Raw genomic sequence first — 17815 nt, forward strand, 5'->3', positions numbered from 1 at the left:
CCAGAACTGTGAGATATAAATGTCTGCTGTTTAAGCCACCCAGTCAACAGTATTTTTTTTTTTACTGTAGCCTGAACAGAGTAAGACAGCTGGCCTGGAAGAACATTTTATGTCAGTCTTTGGATTGTGCCAGGTCTTCTGTATGTGTCCCCCCTACCTAATCTGCTCTCCATCCTTCACCCTGTTCTGTGCCAAGGAGGCTGACTTTGATGGGCTGCATCAGCCGGGTTCTTTTGTCCTCTGGTTTCTAGTTGGATTGAGTCAATGGGAGGCATCAGTAGGAAATCACAGAGGGGGAGGAAAGCAGTATTGAGGTATTTACTTTCCTGGATTTATCCTTGATGGGCCATTTTCTCCCAAGTGACTGTGTTTCTCTAAAGATAACAGTTGGTGTTTCTTTCTCACAGTTCTCATGGAATTCCAGTACCACTTCCCCACTTTTTGGCCCTTCTGCCTGAGAGGTAGTGCCTCACAATCTTTTGTTGGTTTCTGTTAACCAACCTTGTAAATAATCCCTATGTAAAGCTATTTTCAGTTATCCCTTTTGATCTGTGATCTGCCAGGACTCCGACATGGGGATCCCCTGTTGGGATGTTCTCCTTTTTGGTTTGAAAGGCTTTGCTTTCTAGTCATCAATCCAACCAAGTCACCACAAGGATGTCTAGTGTCCCCACCTGTAGAACTCTTCAGATTTAACAGGTCATGGCTTGAGATGGTTATCGGAGTCTTAAGGGAAATGGCCTAAAGTCCTAGGCATGTAGATCTTTGCCACTTTGTGGACCAGCAGTATTAGGATCACCTAGGAACTTTTTGGAAATGCAGGTCCCACCCACCTTCTGAGTCAGTCACATTCTGCATTTTAACAAGATCCCGTGGTAATTTGTGTGCACATCGCAGTGTGAGAAACACTGGCTTAGATAAAACATACTGCCATTCTCTCTGGAGTCTGCTTACCGACCCCATGGGGCTGTCAGGGGGCCAGAACCCAGATTCCTACTACTCCAGAGTAACAAATCAAGGCTATTTCTCTAAATTGGAGCAGGGAAGCTCCCTTTTTCTTTAGCTTCTCCAAGATATTTTGTTCATCCTCTCTTGCAGTAAATCTCATTCTCTCTTACTATGTTTAGGAACCCTTTAAATCAATTATACTTTAACTTGGTTGCACATGGGAAGCACCAAAGGAGCATCTTACGTTGTCAATTAGAGTATTTGGGGGTGGGACCCAGATGGCAGTATTTTTTAAAACTCCCCAGGAGATTCCACAAGGAGCTAAGGCTGAGAACACTGCTCTAAGTTGTCTGGAGTGTTCAAAATTTACAAAAGCAAAGCTCAGAGAGAACTACAGTCTATTCCTGCTTAAAGGTAGAAAGAGGGAAAGTACAGAGAGGTAAAAAAAAAATGATGACTATTCAGAATATCCAGACTTGGTAGTTAGGTCAGACTTCCCAGCACTGTCTTGCCTTCCATGATGATTAGGTCTCCAATCTTCTCATCTCTCCATCCTCTCACTATCTGCCTATGTCTCCAAGGAAGAAAGTAACCTACTTAAAGTCCAGGTGCTCTCTCAAACTTCATTGTCTTTCCACAGCTCATAGTAATGATGTTTTACAAAGACACTGAGGTCAGCAAAAAGGTATGCAAATATAAGCTCTCTTTTCTGAATTCCTGTGACACTTATTTCTATATTAATCATTGCTTAATAATCACTGTTATCTTGGGTAGTTTTTCTTTTTATGCTCTTGTACTGCAATTTCACTTTCTATGTGTCTATGCTTTCTCTTCCCTAAGAGTCCATAGGCTTCTTAAGATCAGAATTTGATCTCAGCATCCCATATGCCTAGTACAGTGTGTAATAAGGACAGGAATGTGTCCACGGAGTACTACACTCAATGTCACTGACTTGATGGTCATTCTTTGAGAACTAACTACTGCACCTCTAGTTTACCTAGAACCCTTCTTTTCCAGATGTAACTTTACTAGGTCCTTCTTGATGCATGCCTTTGATTTTTCCTCTGCCTCAATTTGATATTATGAAAAGACCAAAGACCATTGAATTCTGGCTAAGCCTCAGTTAACTTGTTTCTAAAATTGGGAAAATAATTCTAAGTCATTGTAGGGTTGATGAGATATTAAAGTGAGCTCTTCCCTTGGAAAATGCGTATAGGCAAATTAATGAAATCATTCTATTTTCCCATTAAATAAAAGCTGATTAAATGACTAATAGGTTCAAATGGGTTCAAAGTATTAAGAAAGTTGTTACTCTATTCACATTAAACAACTTATTCAACTATTTATGGAATGTCTGTTATCTACAAAGCAGTAAGCAATATAAACTTTGTTTCCTGGAAGCACAGAAACTTTTCAACTCTAATAACCACTTAACCTTTTTATGTTGTTTCCCCATCTGTAAAACGAAAATATTTATACCTATTTTATGAGGTTATATGAATATAAAATGACATAATTCTTGTAAAGGGCCCAGTATACTGAAAGTGCTCAATAAATACCAATTGTAATTGTTAGAGCTTGTTGGTGATATAGAAATCAGTTGGCTCTGGGAATCTTGGGCTGATGGTGATTTCCCTTGTAATGACTTGTAAAATGCAATGTTTTTACAATGGTTCTGCCTTAAGGAAGATTATGAGTTCGTTTCATCTGCAGAAAATACTAGTCTTACTTTTAATAGAAAACTGAGAGATTGTTCTTTCAAAATCCAACAGGTGGCACAAGGAATCACTTGTCCTGCAGGAAAAGCACTGGCCAGCAGAGAGCTTTATGTCCCCATTTCCAGAGGCCCTTTGTTTTGCAGATGTCTTCCTAGTCTATTACCCTTCACTGCCTAAGTAGCTGTGAAGATCATGGTTCTTATGGGTTTTCCTAAAGAAAAAGAGATGTGACCTAGAAGGCAGTGGGTAATGAATCTAGACTTCCCCAAATATTTTCCCCTAAATATTCCGCTCATTTGAAACTAGTTAACTATATTAAACGAAACTAACTACATTAAACTAAATTCCACATTGCCCTTACATGAAAGTCAATACCATTGGCTCTAAATATATATATATTTTTTATAGAAACACACAGTCCAAAAATCTAGCAGAAGGTCTGTTTTCATTATTAATTGTGCCAGCACAGGAGTCATTGGGTAGCATAGACTCGAGAACAATGGAGCAGTAGGCAATAAGCTGAGAGGTGAGTTGTGTTGATGATCTGTAGTGTTCGCTAATTTCCATAAATGTTTCCAGCATGGCCCATGTCAAGTACTAAATAAAGTCACTTTACACAGAGGGAGGAAGAGATGAGTGCAATCTCCTATTCAGGTAATGCCAAAGTCTTATTTTAGGAATATTTCCATTATCATAGAACTGCTAATAAAATATCTATATTGATAATTTTGGGCTTCCTTTTGTCTTTCCTCAGATAAAAAAGCTGAGCGTGGGAATGAAAACCGAGAGAAGGAATGGATTATTAGTCTAACCCAATCTGGATGATTGGCCTTGAATGAAGAGGAATTGGTCTACTGGATCATTTTACCCCCCTGAGCACCACACATAACAGAGTAAGAGCTCTACAAGATGTTGCTCTCTGACTTGCCAATGAAGAGGTAATATAGAATATCAGGTTAAGAAGAGACAATCAGCTCCAATTTAAGACAGCTTTTAATTATTCTTTATAGCATGTCAAAATCTGCTTGCATTTAACTTAAATTCACCTATTGAGTTCTGGCCTAGGAAGGGAACATAGAAAATACATGTCATTTATTTTTAAAATGACACCAGAGTTAATTAAGGATGGTTTTACTTCTTCGGAATGAATATCACATGCTCCTACAAACACTATTTGCAGTTTCTCGTCACCCTTTTTATGTTTCTCTGGACATGCTTCCATTTGTCAATATCCCTCTTAAAACAGGCCCAATGACTGAATACATTGCCAGCTCAGAATAGCAGGGAACCATTACTTGTCTTGTTCTGATGATCATATGTGTATCAATACAACCTAATACCACACTAAGTTTTTTGGTAATGCAATAGCATTGCACTATTGATGTACATAAACTTACAGCTGACTATAATCCTAAGTCTTTTTGACTTCTTAAACTTCATATCCCTAGCCTTCAGCTAGAGATGGGATTTGCCACTAAATCTGGTGCAGGGCCAAAACTATGGATGAGCGACAAGTGGCTCAGCCATGGAGACTGACAGATTGTTAAAAAAGACCAGTGCCTATCCATTGTTTTGTGTTTTTGTTTTTCCTGCAACGTGCATGACCACTTGATAGCCACAGGTACATATACCCGTATAGAAGTATTCAGGGTTAGACAAAGTTCTGAGTGTACCATCTATAATGCCACCTACTTCCCTACTACATAAGAAATTATATCAGGAAGTGACTAAGAGAGAATGTTGTTTCAGGAATAACTATGAATGTGTTCCATTCAATTTTATCATCAGCAAAATTACTTGTGTGCATGTCTGATTTTGGCAGGCCAGTACGATAGGACCACCCAAGTGGTCCTCATCAGGCAGATCCTGCCTGTACAACCAGAATCCCTGGCTTAGCCTCTCTCTCAGTGCCAACTCATTCTCTTAGCCAAGGTTTCTTGTGTTTCACGTAACAGATACATCTCAAGCATGCCTGAGCTAAAATGGAGAGAGTATTGGACATGGGCCAGGGCAGGAAGGGCAGCTTAGCCTCATGGGGGTCAGAACAAAAGCCCTGAGAGGCCACTGGGAATGGAGATGGCTATTCTCTTGCCACCTCCTTTTTTCTCTCAGGCGTGACCTGGTTTCTCATGCCTACTTCTCCCTGTTTCAGTCTCCTTTCTCTATATTCCAGTTTTTTTCTGCCTCCCAGAGCACATAGTGAAAAATGGCCCATTCCCTGTTATATGCTGTCCTAGTTCCAGGGCCAGTAGTGACTGACCAGAAGGTCTGTGTCCCAATTCCTGATGACTTGGAGAAAGAATCTGGTTGTCTCAACTTGGATCAGGAATATCTACTCCAATCATCTGTGAGCACTTAGGGTGATAGTGACTCCTGAGCCTCACCCCTGTGGAAATGGATGGGAGGAACCTCATAGGAATGGAGGTGTAGTTCTGAACAGAGACCCCATAAGGTGACTATTCCCTTCCAACTGTTGTCACTACTGCCTTTGACAAGACAGCAAAGGTCTAAATCCTCACCCATCAAGCTGTCTTGCTGCTGCTCTGTCTTCTCCCTGAAACATTGAACATTAACTAAACATAGTTTGTTAACTAAAAACACCTTCTTGAGTGTCTCCAAATTGGTAATGAATGTGTGCAACAAAAACATTTTTTCATGTAGAATAATCAAATCTAGGGACCACATGTTGAGGGGGAATCCAGTTTAAACTAAAGATGTACTCAGCACATTGGAACTGAGCCTGTTTACAAGGATCCCCATTGCCTAACAATATATTTTACAACCAACAAAATTACTTATGCATAGACATGAATAATTAATTTGTAAAGTGCCTTTTTTAAGTAGCCCTTATTATGTCTGAATGAGAACTGTCTTATTCATAATTCTTTTAGTATCTGAAGAATAAAATTTGAAATCAGGAGCTAAAAGCAGAAAATCTGTAGGTTCTGACCTGAATGGGTTCCTACTTCAGATTTATAAGGTAGCAATAAGGGAACTATGAGGCAGGTTGTTAAATCTGAAGGCTATAGTCTTAGGCTCTGAGAGCAACCAAGTTTCATTCCCCTACAATCTCATGATGATGATGATGATGATGATGATGATGATGACGACGACGACGACGATGATATCTGAGCACTTGGTGCCAGGGAACTCTGCTAAGCACTTCATATGGATTATCTCATTCAATCTTTACAATATCTCTATAACATAGATAGTATTATTACCCCATTTTACAGATGAGAAAACAAAGGCACAGAGCTAGTTAAGTACCATTCCCAAGGTCCCACGAATGGTAACTTACAGAACCAAAATATAAGCCTACCTCTGGCTGAAGACCTTTGATCTTAACCAATAAAATATACTTAGATCTTCACCAATACAATATACTTAGATCTTCTAACAAGACATTTAAATATATATATTTGAAAATGAAGCTCCTAAATGGACATTAGGCTTTCCTATCATTTTTCATCACTCATTAGGTCTTTTCATTTTCAATGCATTTGAACAAGTATTTTTGGTGTGTCTACTATAAGGAAAGCACTGATGTTGAGGGCAATGAGAAAATGATTAAGACTCCTGGTGTTCTCAAGGAGCTCAAGGTTATCTAATATTAAGAAAGAAGCTGTACAAACATAGTTATAATCTGATGCTGAATGTGATACACCATCCTAGAAACACAAAGCCTCCAGGAGATTAAGGGAAGGAGAGATCATGTCTGCTAAGTATATAAAATTTACGATTTGCTGCATATGAATGGTGTTAGATGAATTGTGTGAGAGAGACAGAAATCCCATGTTAAACAAAGTAATCAACAATTCCCATATGTGATTCTCGGCAGGACCAGTATGACTTCTGATGAATCGTGTAGCCATGTCTCTAAATCATCTGTAGAATTCGACCTCTAAGAATAAGACACAAGACTTTAAAGAAAGGAATGGGTCCTAGACAAACTTGGTCCTTGTTGCATGTTCTCAGTAAACACTGTCCCTGGAGAAAAAACTTCTAACGTGAGCTGTCAGCCAGCAAACTGCTCCAGTGACAACAGGAAAAAGCACAAGGAGGTCTTTGGAAAGAGCTCGCCCCTCAGTATGACACTTTAGATCTCAGAGATTTTTCCAAGATGGTCTCGAGTACACCTGTCCTTTGTGCTTTGCAGAAACCAGTACATCATCTGCCACTAGCTGGGCCCAGTGGATATTGGTGCTGCCTGCTGTCCAGACATCTGAACCTTGTCCTGATTACTTGCTCTGCGCTCCACTACTGTTACCAAACCCTGCTTCTTGTTCAGGTAATATGAGTCCAGCTTTGCTTTTCATTACCCCTGAAGTCTGCAGCAGTCTGTGATCATGGCTTAGGAGCTTTACTGTGGCAGTGGAAAGCAAGATGCACTTCAGACTTTGGATAAAATAGCTCAAATGCTCCTTTTCATTTACATACAACTTTACATTACAAAGCCTGCCCCAATCATCATTAATTAAACCTGCCACTTTGAGGTAGGGTTGAATTAGTCCGCTCATTTTACAGCTGACAAAACAGATAGAAAGGCTTAGGGATTTGCTGAAGTGGAAGACGCCTGGCCCAATTCCCTTCCTAGTTCATTCTTTTCTCACTTGGAAGAGGCCTTCAGAGTGCCCAGCTCTTAACTCCAAGCAGCTTAAGGAAGTCAACTGGGAATGGCTGCTTGGCAGGGAAACAGCAGCAATCTAGACCAGAGCAGCAGTGTAGGCTTGAATTATTTGAAAATAGCCAAATCATATTCTTCTGGTTCTCAGTTAATGTTAAATATGTACATGCACACAGGCACGCACACATAAACACACAAATTTTCCTGTCAAGCCAGAGAGTAGGGCCAGGATATTGAGACATAGTTGAAAAGATGCTTGGGAGCAAAGCTACATTTGATCTGGTGGAAAGCAGCCTACCCATTACCCACATTTCAACTTTCTGTTACTAGATCTTTTATATTATAATTTTAAATGAATGCAAAATCAAACCTATTCCAAGGACAGGCTCAGTCCTATATTCGTGGAGCCTGGGACAAGAGTAAAATATGGAGCCCTACATATCATGTGTATAAATGTTTAAAAATTAGAGCTGAAACTAACGAGCCAGTTTCTTCCCTTGACGTCTATGTTTATAATGACCTAGAAGATTGGTTTGAATTTCGAATATTCCAGCTCCACACCAGAATTTGGTGGTTCAGAGAGAGCCTGGACCAATGTCCTTCCTTCCCACCCTGAGGCCTGACCTATATCACGAGGGCCTCACACACACACAATGAGGATCCCAGCCAATACATTCAAGTTCCAGGTACATCATAACCCCCTTTTGGCCACCTCTTGGCTCTGTGGTGCCACGCCGGTGGAACAGTACACCCTCGGAAGGATAGATCAAGAAAAGAGACACACCGGTCTTTAGTCCAGCTTTCACTGACATCATTGTTTCTAACATATAAAGGACATAATAGTTGCATGTTGGTTATATAAACAATTCCTTAACTTTTTTTTTTTTTCTTCTTTTGAAATGGAGGTAAAAATACAGCCCAAATCAGAATGAAAGTCAAGTTACACCATCAGGTAGTAGTCAGTTCTGGGGTGTGGACAGAAATGTCTCCTGCCCCCATAGCCTTCTGCTCCACAGGTCTATTGCTTATTCAGATAGAGACACTCTGCAGAGCCAGGGATAATTTGTGTGCCTATATTGACCCCATTTCTGGTTGTTACTTGATAACTACTACATTGCAACCCACACAAGTATTCAACTCCTGAAAGCATGGGCACAATCTCCCTACCACAGTTCAGGTTCCTGCTTCATTGTGATGCATGTGATTCATCCTCCTCGTCCATCTAGTTCAAGTGAACTAAATGTCCAAAGTAAGTGACCTAGTGGTGATGAATAAGACCTTGCTGGGATGATCCTGTCCTGCCTTCTAATAATAGCTCTCGGATGAAGCTGATAAATGCTAATAAAATCTGTTATCACTGATACCAATGGAGGGATATAACATTCCATTTATCCAGAATAGCTAGGAATTGGGGAGATCTAATATACAGGGTAATCTAAAGTGTAGACTGCCAGTTTCGAAAGAAAAATAAACTAATTTTGAAAGAACTATAAACTAACACAACACATTATTGGTATATGATAATTTTACCTAGCATCGTAATTACGTGCGTGCCTACCTCTCCTGAAAGACTATAGGCTTCATAAGGGATGGTCTATCAATTTCACCTTTATTCCCCTTTTAATACCGAGTGAGTTGCTTTATATATTGTAGGTACTAGAAATATTTTTATTAAATGAATGAAAATATAGAACACAAACTATAATTTACCAACATACTTCATCCTTTTTTGATGACTCAGAAGGCCCTCCAGGATCACACATTTCTTCAGGCTTATTATTACGTGTGATATCTCTGGGGATGTTTAGTATAGGCCAAGAGGCTGAAAAGAGAATTCTACAATAACTGAAAGTTAGGACTCATTATCTACTGACTCATTGCAACTCTAAGTCTATGCATGTGTTGAAAAGTCAAATATAGAGTGATCCCAGTTACTGTTACCTAAAAGTAATATCACATCACAGTGTAATTGTTTATGAAAATAAAAGTTTATACATAAGGAGTTTTAACTACCTTATAAATATTAACCAGGTCAAATAATTTATCTTCGAGATTTGTGAAAAGGTAAGATATCATTGGTACCATTATTTTATTAAAGTGCATTCATTAGTTTATAATTTAATAATTAATGCAAACATATTTATCACGGTGTGCCTAATATATGCCAAGCTCTATGTTAGTCGCTAAGGATACAATGTGAATATAATTCATGCCCTCGAGAAATTTAAATAATTCATTTTTAAAAACATTTTATTGTGTAGATCATTTTACAGAACTTTAGATGTCACCGTAGGAAATTATCCTTGGTGTGATGTGACCATCTAACATACCCTATAACTCATTCAAAATAATACAAAAGAAAGAAAATGAATGTTAGTTTAATTACTTGACATTAGTGTTTTTTTTTTTTGTTTTTTTTTTTTCCTAAAAAACCCCCACAGAATTCAGGACAATCATTTAAGAATCTAGCTTTTTGCACTTTCAGAATTCTGGGTAAATTTACTTCTATATATATGGTGGTTTTCACTTCACTTTAGTATAATATCTGCCAGTCCCCAGGAATTGAGGGTAAAACAGCTGCCCCAGGTAGGGAGGACACACCATCAAAGTGCCCCCGCCTCCTTGGCTGACCTTTCAGTGGCTGTGATAAGCTAAAGCGGAAGCGTAAGGGAGCCTCCTGCCCTGGGATTTAGGAGAAACCTGGGAGGCAGGGAAGGTGTTCTCGGTCTCTGGTAATGGATGCTGCCTCCCTTCCAGACAGCTTCCTGTAAACATGCTGATTTTCATCAGGACAGTAGGACTTTACAATTTAAATCTTCCTATCTAAAACTAAGGGTGTAGATTAAATCATAGTTTCTCAACATATATTCTGCAGGACACAGGTCCCATAAGATGCTCCATCAAAAAGGGGCCTTGGGCAGGAGTGTGGGAAACACTGTGCACCATACTCAGTTGTGGAGAGTCACAGGTACATCAGCATATTAAGAGTTCTGAAAAGCCGTACCGTCAAAACGCCAGGATAGCAGCATTTCTCAAAAGGGTCCGACCATATGAAACCCTTTCTTCTAGTTTCACCAACTACTGGTTCACTTAGTATTCTCAGGTATGAACTTTGGAAACAATACAATAAACTATCTCTATATTTAGTGGGTTTATAGCATCTTAAAGCAGAATCTAGTCTTAGAATTCAGAGGTCTATGAGGTAGGATCTCATAGCTAGTCAGTGGCCAAACCGTGTCCCTTTCATTTGTTAGCTGCCTATATTCTGTATGTTAATAATCCCAATAAATGAAATTTTACTGTGAGGAGGGCTAGTAAAAGCATCAATAATTGAATCTACAGATAATGTCTAAGCTTCAGGGATTCTACTTTTGGTTAAACTCTGTTGGTTAAAGTTACTTCTAATTAAGCAAAACTAATAGTGCATGTTACTGAGCAGAGAATTATCCACAGTTCAAGGGGCTAATGAGAAGGGGAGAAGGAGTAACAAATGGTCCAGAGTCCAAAGCCCAAGTAATTGGCTCCTGGGCAACTAAGACTAAGTTATTTTTTGTTTTTGTTTTTGTTTTGGATACTGAGCTCAGGGAGATCCTTTAATTCTTTTTTTAAAGGTATTGAGTTATATATTTCTTTGGTGTCAGGACTAAGAAAAGAGAACTGATGCTTGCTACACACTGACCTTAAAGTCCAGTGTCCTAGACAGTGTCTCCTTAGTACCAACTTTAAAAAGTCTCATATATCACTTCACCAAGGTCTTTGCATTGAGTTAAAAGGACAAAGATAATTTTAGGCTTCGATTTCTTTTCATGATATTCGCTTGTAAAGAATTCTTCAAGTCGGTGGCTGAGTAAACAACAGTATTCTCCTAGCAGTGAATTGGCTGTCCCATAGTCCCAACTACCTTATAACTGAACCCCAAAGTAATTAAAGAACCAAGCAATTTGCATTCCTTTTCCTACAAAACCACTCTTGAGTAGCAGATGGCAAACACAAATGTTTTGCTCTAGAGACATATGGAAACCTCTGTTTCATAAAAGCCTCAATGAATATTAAATGTCGAATGATGCCATTCATTGCAGAAATAGGATGTGATAATCTCTCAAACAGGCCCAATTAGGCCATATAACTACTTGAGTTTCAGAAAGTAATAGGTGGGAAATTTCTATGTGATTGGGATTTCATTAATGGTTTTTTTAATCTGAATATTCATCCTGGCCCAAAAGAATTACCTATTCAGCCTTATTTCTTCAGTATTTGATTAGGTTGTCACCATCATTTATAATTGTAAATTTTAAAAATGAGTAATCAAACAGTTCTGCTTGATTTCATATTAACTCTTCAGTTCTGCTGAACAGTGAGAGTGAGGAAATTTAAGAAAGATAGTGTGTTTTATCATAGGTACTGGAGCATTCAACATGTTCCCTGTTTAATACTATCTATAAGCCCTTGCTGCTGTTAAATTAGAAAAAAAATGTATGTTTAAGGTTATTCAGGAGGTAATTATCCATATTAAGTAGTAATTAGAGAAAAGAATCTTATTGGATATGATTCAAAATACAAAGCAGAATTTCATTTTTTCCCCTTAACCCTGTAGATTGGCAACCCAATAAATTGTTGCTATCGCAGAGAGGACTGAAACTTTGCATTCCTTGGAAAGAGAGAAGTACTGAGTCATAGGGTGAACTAAATGCTATTTAGAATAAGGAACTAGGTGTCCTGAGCTCCTTTCCTAGCACCACACCCTGCCTGGCCTCCACGGGATCTGCTAGGCTGGGAGGCTGTTGATAAATCCCCTTGATTCACCAGGGCGTTTGATTTGTCTATGAGACCAGAACCCCCAGGACAGATCTGAGGTCATCTGTTATGAGAGCTTAGATTCAAGAGTCAAAGAATTTTAAAGACAGAAAGAGGTTATCTAATCCAGTCCTTCTCAGTTTACATATGAGGAAACTGAGGCACAGAAAGGTGGTTGTTCTTTTTTAAGGTCACAGAGCTAGTCAGTGGCAGAGCTGGGAACAGAACCCAGGTCATCGTATGTTTAGTCCACTCCTCTTTCCATTATAAAATCCCAGGACGGACTTGTCAGAGCCTGAGAAAGAACTTACAAAGTTTAAGGCTGCTGAAGTAGGGTAGAAAAAAGACGAGGTGTTTAAGTGCCTATGTTAATTCTATCTTTGGACCACCTATCCCCTCCTTGTGGAAACAATGCTTCCTTCTTGCCTCTTCTTCCCAGTTCAAAATCTGTTGAAGAGAATGACAACTCAAAATTTTCCTGTATTCAGTTCCATAACTTCTCCAGAAATTCCAACATAACCGACAGCTTGGTGGTACTCAATAAAAATATCAATATGCACTTGACAGTGAAACAGGTGGTAATATTTATTCCCTGTCCCCTCCTGTCTTCTCTATTTCTAACGAAACCCTGTAATTTAGGGTGAGTTTGACCCCACACTCAACTCTAGTGGCTTAAACCAATTGGCCAATGCCATTGTCTTGGACCTGGAAGGTCCACAGAGCTCAGTTCTAGGGTATTTATCTGAAGTCTTGAGGAAAAGGATTCTGTACATTCTGCTCTGTTTGAATCTGGAAGCAAGGAGTCCCAGGAGTTTCAGGAAGACATTTTGCAACATGGGGCTGGCCTGTTAAAAAAAGTGTCACTTTGAGGAAGCACTGCTAAGAAACCAAAAGAAAGAAACCAGGTCCCAGGCATGTCATGTGAGCTGCTGGATTACTCACCTGTCACTAGCTCTAGATCTGATTATTTTAGTATGTAATTAAATAAAGTGTTATTATTTAAGCCATTTAGTGTTCTATTATTCACTACCATAAGCTTCCCAAAGCCTCTTATGATGCTTATTGTGTTTCAGTACATCTTGACTTTGCCATTGGATCAGAGTCCATTTTAAAGTTGGTCCCAAAAGGCTTTCTATAACCACTCAAACTTATAAGAAATTCTACTCAAAACTCCTAGAACTTACTGCATATGTCCTATTTGACACAAAATCCTACATAGCAATGCCTAGGTTAATGAAAGGAATCAATTTTACTAACATACTTTATTGTCAGAAACTTTATCAAAGAAAGAAATAATACAGGATATAATTAGAATAGATTCCTTCCCACCTACCCTTTAGTAGAGTAAGATATTGAGCTGACTCTATGCAGACAAAGCTCTACCTTCCCTTTCTGTGGGTTGGACCCTATCTAGAAATGAAGCTATCTAGGATAGTTGTAACTTGGGTGGCTTTGTCTCTATTCTAGGTGATTAGGTATCTACTTCCAGCTCCCAAAAAAAGAGTTTTGCCTTCATCTGGGCATTGGCCATGGCCCTTGTCTATATTCTTGAATCCTATACCATAGATGTCTTCCTATTCAGTCATGTTCATTAATCCAAGCCTGAGGGATGTGCAGAATCCTCTCATCCTCTCTACATCTTGCTCTCTTTGTTAGAAGAAGCTAGGTTTATAGAAATGTGTTAATCAAAGATACTGCACTTTTATGTAGCAATTTTTTTTGTATTATCATGTCATTTTTATTTAACTTTTGTATTCAGCAATGATAAGCAAAATATTTAACAATCAGTTTGGCATAAACGTTTGACCAATCAGATTGGAAGTCTCACCAATCAGGATGTACATCCAAAAATAAAAAAAATGGACACCCAGCCAATCAGAATGAATGCCTAATAAATCCAAATTAAAACCAACCAATCAGAATGGACATCTGACCCATCGGAGTAAGTGAGGTGCATACCAGCCAAATATCTGCATCCCAGTTATTATTAAACTTTTCACTTGTGGGTTCTCTTTTAAGTAAACTTGTAAGCAAACTGAGGGCAGGGACCACATAATAGATTTTTTTTTTTTTATCCTCCAGGTGGCCTTGCTGAGCTGGTTTTATAGTGTGAGCATAATGAATATTTGTTTGCTCAGAAAACATCAGTGGGTGGAAAGAGTACAGTTTGTCCCTCTCTGATAAAGATAATTATAGAATTATGCCACTGAAATATCATTAAACAAATAGCATGTTTTTGGATGACACACAGGTGATAAAGAGAAATTAGTATTTTTGAGGGATTATCATTCAAAATGATCTTGTCAAGCTAGAGAATAATATATAATTACATTGATTTCTTAAATACAACAATGTATAGTATATTAGAGAATGAGTAACATAAATAAAAGTCAGAGTACAACCAGAAAGATATTAGTGAGGCCAAAAACATCTAGGTCTTAAAACAACTAATAAAATAAAGTTATTCCAGATGTTTTTAAAATACCTAGACTTCTGGAATGGTAGTCAGATGTTCATTCGTTCCACAACTCAGTCGAGTACCTACTAGGTATAAGGCATCATGCTAGACATGCTGGGAAAACAGCAAGAAATTAGCAATGTCCCCTTCCTCAATCAGCTCAAGTTTTAAGGGAGAAGACAAAGAAGTACACAAACTATTAGACAACAGAGACAGAACTTATTCGATGTCTGAGTCATCAGTCAGTGAAAAGAATCACCATGAAGGACATCTTTGTAGCCCACCAGGACAGCTGTGCTCAATAGATGGCAGAGGACCAGACCCCAAGAGTGGTTAGGCAGAAGCATCAACACTGATGGGTGCTAGACTGATGGCCAAAGGCTGCTTTGCCCCTAATTTTTCAGGATCATGTAAGTGCCTAGATTCTTGTAGGATATAATTAAGGAGAATAAAAGCTCCCAAAATGATTGATACCAGTTGTGCTAGTCCTTGACAAGTAGGCATCTTAGCCAAATATAATTTATTTTAAGCAATTAAGAAAGGTGACATTTCTTGCCCTCAAGTGTCATGGAGCAATTTAAACCAGTTATAGAATGCTTCAATTAATTTGAAAATTTGCCTGGAGAACACACATACCCTCGAGAAAATGTAGATTCTTGGGTCTTTGACACCCCCAAGATGAATAAACTACTGTAAGAAGTGAGTTATGCCTTCGGAATTGTACAACATGGCAATCCTGCTAGCTACTATGAAGAAAGTCTGCCTGAGGACAAACTAAACATATAGAGGAGGGCAGTGACAAGAATACAGAAAAATGAACTAGAGCTGTGATCAAAAGCAAAAGTTCACACAGGTCTCATACCAGACTGACTTCCTTTCAGTATCATTAGAAAATTCACAGGGAAGAACTCAATTGACCTAGCCTGGTCATATGCCCACCTCTGTGGCTGTAGTAAAGTACCATGATTCACATCCACCAGTGGGGGAGGAGCAGCTTCCCAAGAGCAAGAAGAGAGTGTTGGCCTGACAAAAACCACAGAGGGTAAACTCCTCAGACATCTAGATTTCTGTAAGTCAAGCTTCCATGTACGTGTTAGCCTTATCAAAGTCTTTAGTAAGCATTTACAGAATCAAATTGAATGTGCTAGTCTGCCTAGTGCTCTGCAGTGATGCAGTGTTTCAAAAATGGTTTTGGGCAACTGTTACTCATGTGGTTTCCTTTAGAAAAGGCTCTATCCATGACACTTGAAGAAAGTAGGAACCAACAACCTGTTACTTGTGGTACCCTCAGATCTACAAATATACTCATTGTCCAGTCCTTTTGAGTAAAATGCTGTTGATGCAATAGTAATGTTACTACCACCAAACTCTCATCTCAAACTAGTGTGTTGTTATAAAATATATGAAATTAATCATGCATAAAGGAAAAAATTGGATTCTTCTTAGTGTTAACATATCAAAATGCTTGAATGGTTCAACAGTGGTGCAGAGATTTACCAGCTAGAAAGTCCCAATGTTATGTACACTTGGTAGCAAAGAAAAACTGGGGAAGTGAAAATAAGGTAGATTTTTTTCCCTACTTCTCATCAATTAACAAAATTCCCCCAAGGAAATTTAGGGACTTTAAAATTCTTAATTCTAGCTTCTCTTCTGAACTTAAGTTCTTTACCACATCAGTGTATTCTTATTCATACAAGAAGAGAATGCCAGTAGTTGCATGCAGATAGTGGGACTAAAAGTTACTTTCATCAACATACACTTCATTAAAGAAGATTTCACTGGTATTTGAGGATTTTTTCCCCCTTATCTTCCAGAATGAAGATGAAGGTGTAGAACTGATCTGTCCATACTTGTTCAGCCCTGGCTGAGGCCAAGTTCAGAGACTTGCCTAAGAACTGGCAGGGGCAAGGAGGCTCAGCCTATGCCAGAGGGTGGAATCCCTTCTCATTTAGCACCAGAAACCGACTTTGATCTCCTTAGAGCTTCATTCCCATCAAATGAGCCCAAGGAATTAGGTATTAGATTAGCACAACCCTCTGGGTACTGTATGATCAATAGGTGTGAATTAATGACACATTTCATCTTCTTTCCACATAGGTGAAGGCTTATACTAAGGCCAACTGAATCTTCTTCCATAACAAGACTAAGAGTGAAATATCACTGTCATTGTACATGAAGTTACAAGGCACTCAAGATGTGTTTTATAAAAGCCTGATGTCTTGTTTAACTAACTGTCCAAATTTTTTCCTTATTCCACTAATGGTTGAGTCCATTGGTTCCCTTAATAACCTCCTCTAACCTTCCAGAAGGTTTCCTTAGATCTAAGGTAAATGCCTAGGCCAGTGGTTCTCAAATTATTTTGGCCTCAGGACCCCTTTATCTGCTTAGAAATTATTGAGGACCCTTAAGTTCTTGTGGGTCTTCTCTTTCCACATTTAACATATTAGAATTAAAACTGAGAAGGGAAGAGATAAGACTGACATCCCTGAGTGGATGGAGCTTCTGCTAGTGACTTGTCCTTCTGCTTTACCTGAGCCAGTAAACATTCCTTTCCCCTGAGAGCTTGATCCCGTTGGGTTTCTGTCACTAGTGAATGAAAGAGGCCTGAACAATACATCCACAAAACAAAAAAAAACTAAGACAGTAAATAAAGGATTAAATTGAGTATGATGGGAATGCTGTTTCCCCTTCATTTGTCACCCATTAAGTGAGAGTCTGCCTACTCTACTAAATTTTCTACAATGCCTTATGAATTCCAAAGTGCTTTCACATTCAGTATCTCATTTAATTTTCCCTACAACTCTATGAAACAGCTTGGGTTATACCTATTTTCCAGATGAGAAAATAAAGATGCAGAGGACCTTTGTGCGGTTAAACAGCCGAGTGAAGACACAATCCCAATCTTAGTCTCTATATTCCCATGGTCATAATTCCTGATTTACACATGGTGCTTGCAGTTTTTAAGGGTACAGACCTGTAGCACAACCCTTAATATTTTCAAGTCCCAGATTTTTTTATCCATCCTTCTGCGGGGGAAGGGGAGCGGTCTGCACAGTAGATCCTCTAAAATACCCATCGTATTTGGCTCGGATCTGGAGGCGTTAGGAAGAGGACAGGAGTGGGGTACAAGTTAGAACGGCAATCATTCTTTTACAGCTCCGTAACTGAGGGGCTGCGGAAGGGGGCTTGGAGGTGGTGCCAGGCAGGAACTGGAGAAGCCAGATAATGCACTCTGCAGATAATCCACAGTCTGCGCCAGAGCGGCAAGAA

General features: G+C 39.0%; 1 long non-coding RNA gene across 1 annotated transcript; it reads left to right on the top strand.

Annotated features, from left to right (window-relative positions):
• The first annotated feature begins 3421 nt into the window (after positions 1–3421).
• On the top strand, positions 3422–17683 carry LOC118600368. Its single transcript, XR_004949969.1, has 3 exons — positions 3422–3559; positions 6826–6957; positions 16643–17683. It is a non-coding gene; the product is annotated as an uncharacterized LOC118600368 (long non-coding RNA).
• Positions 17684–17815: the final 132 nt, after the last annotated feature.

Source organism: Rousettus aegyptiacus, unplaced genomic scaffold (genome assembly GCF_014176215.1).
Source record: "Rousettus aegyptiacus isolate mRouAeg1 unplaced genomic scaffold, mRouAeg1.p scaffold_m13_p_3, whole genome shotgun sequence".
Lineage (NCBI taxonomy): Eukaryota > Metazoa > Chordata > Mammalia > Chiroptera > Pteropodidae > Rousettus > Rousettus aegyptiacus.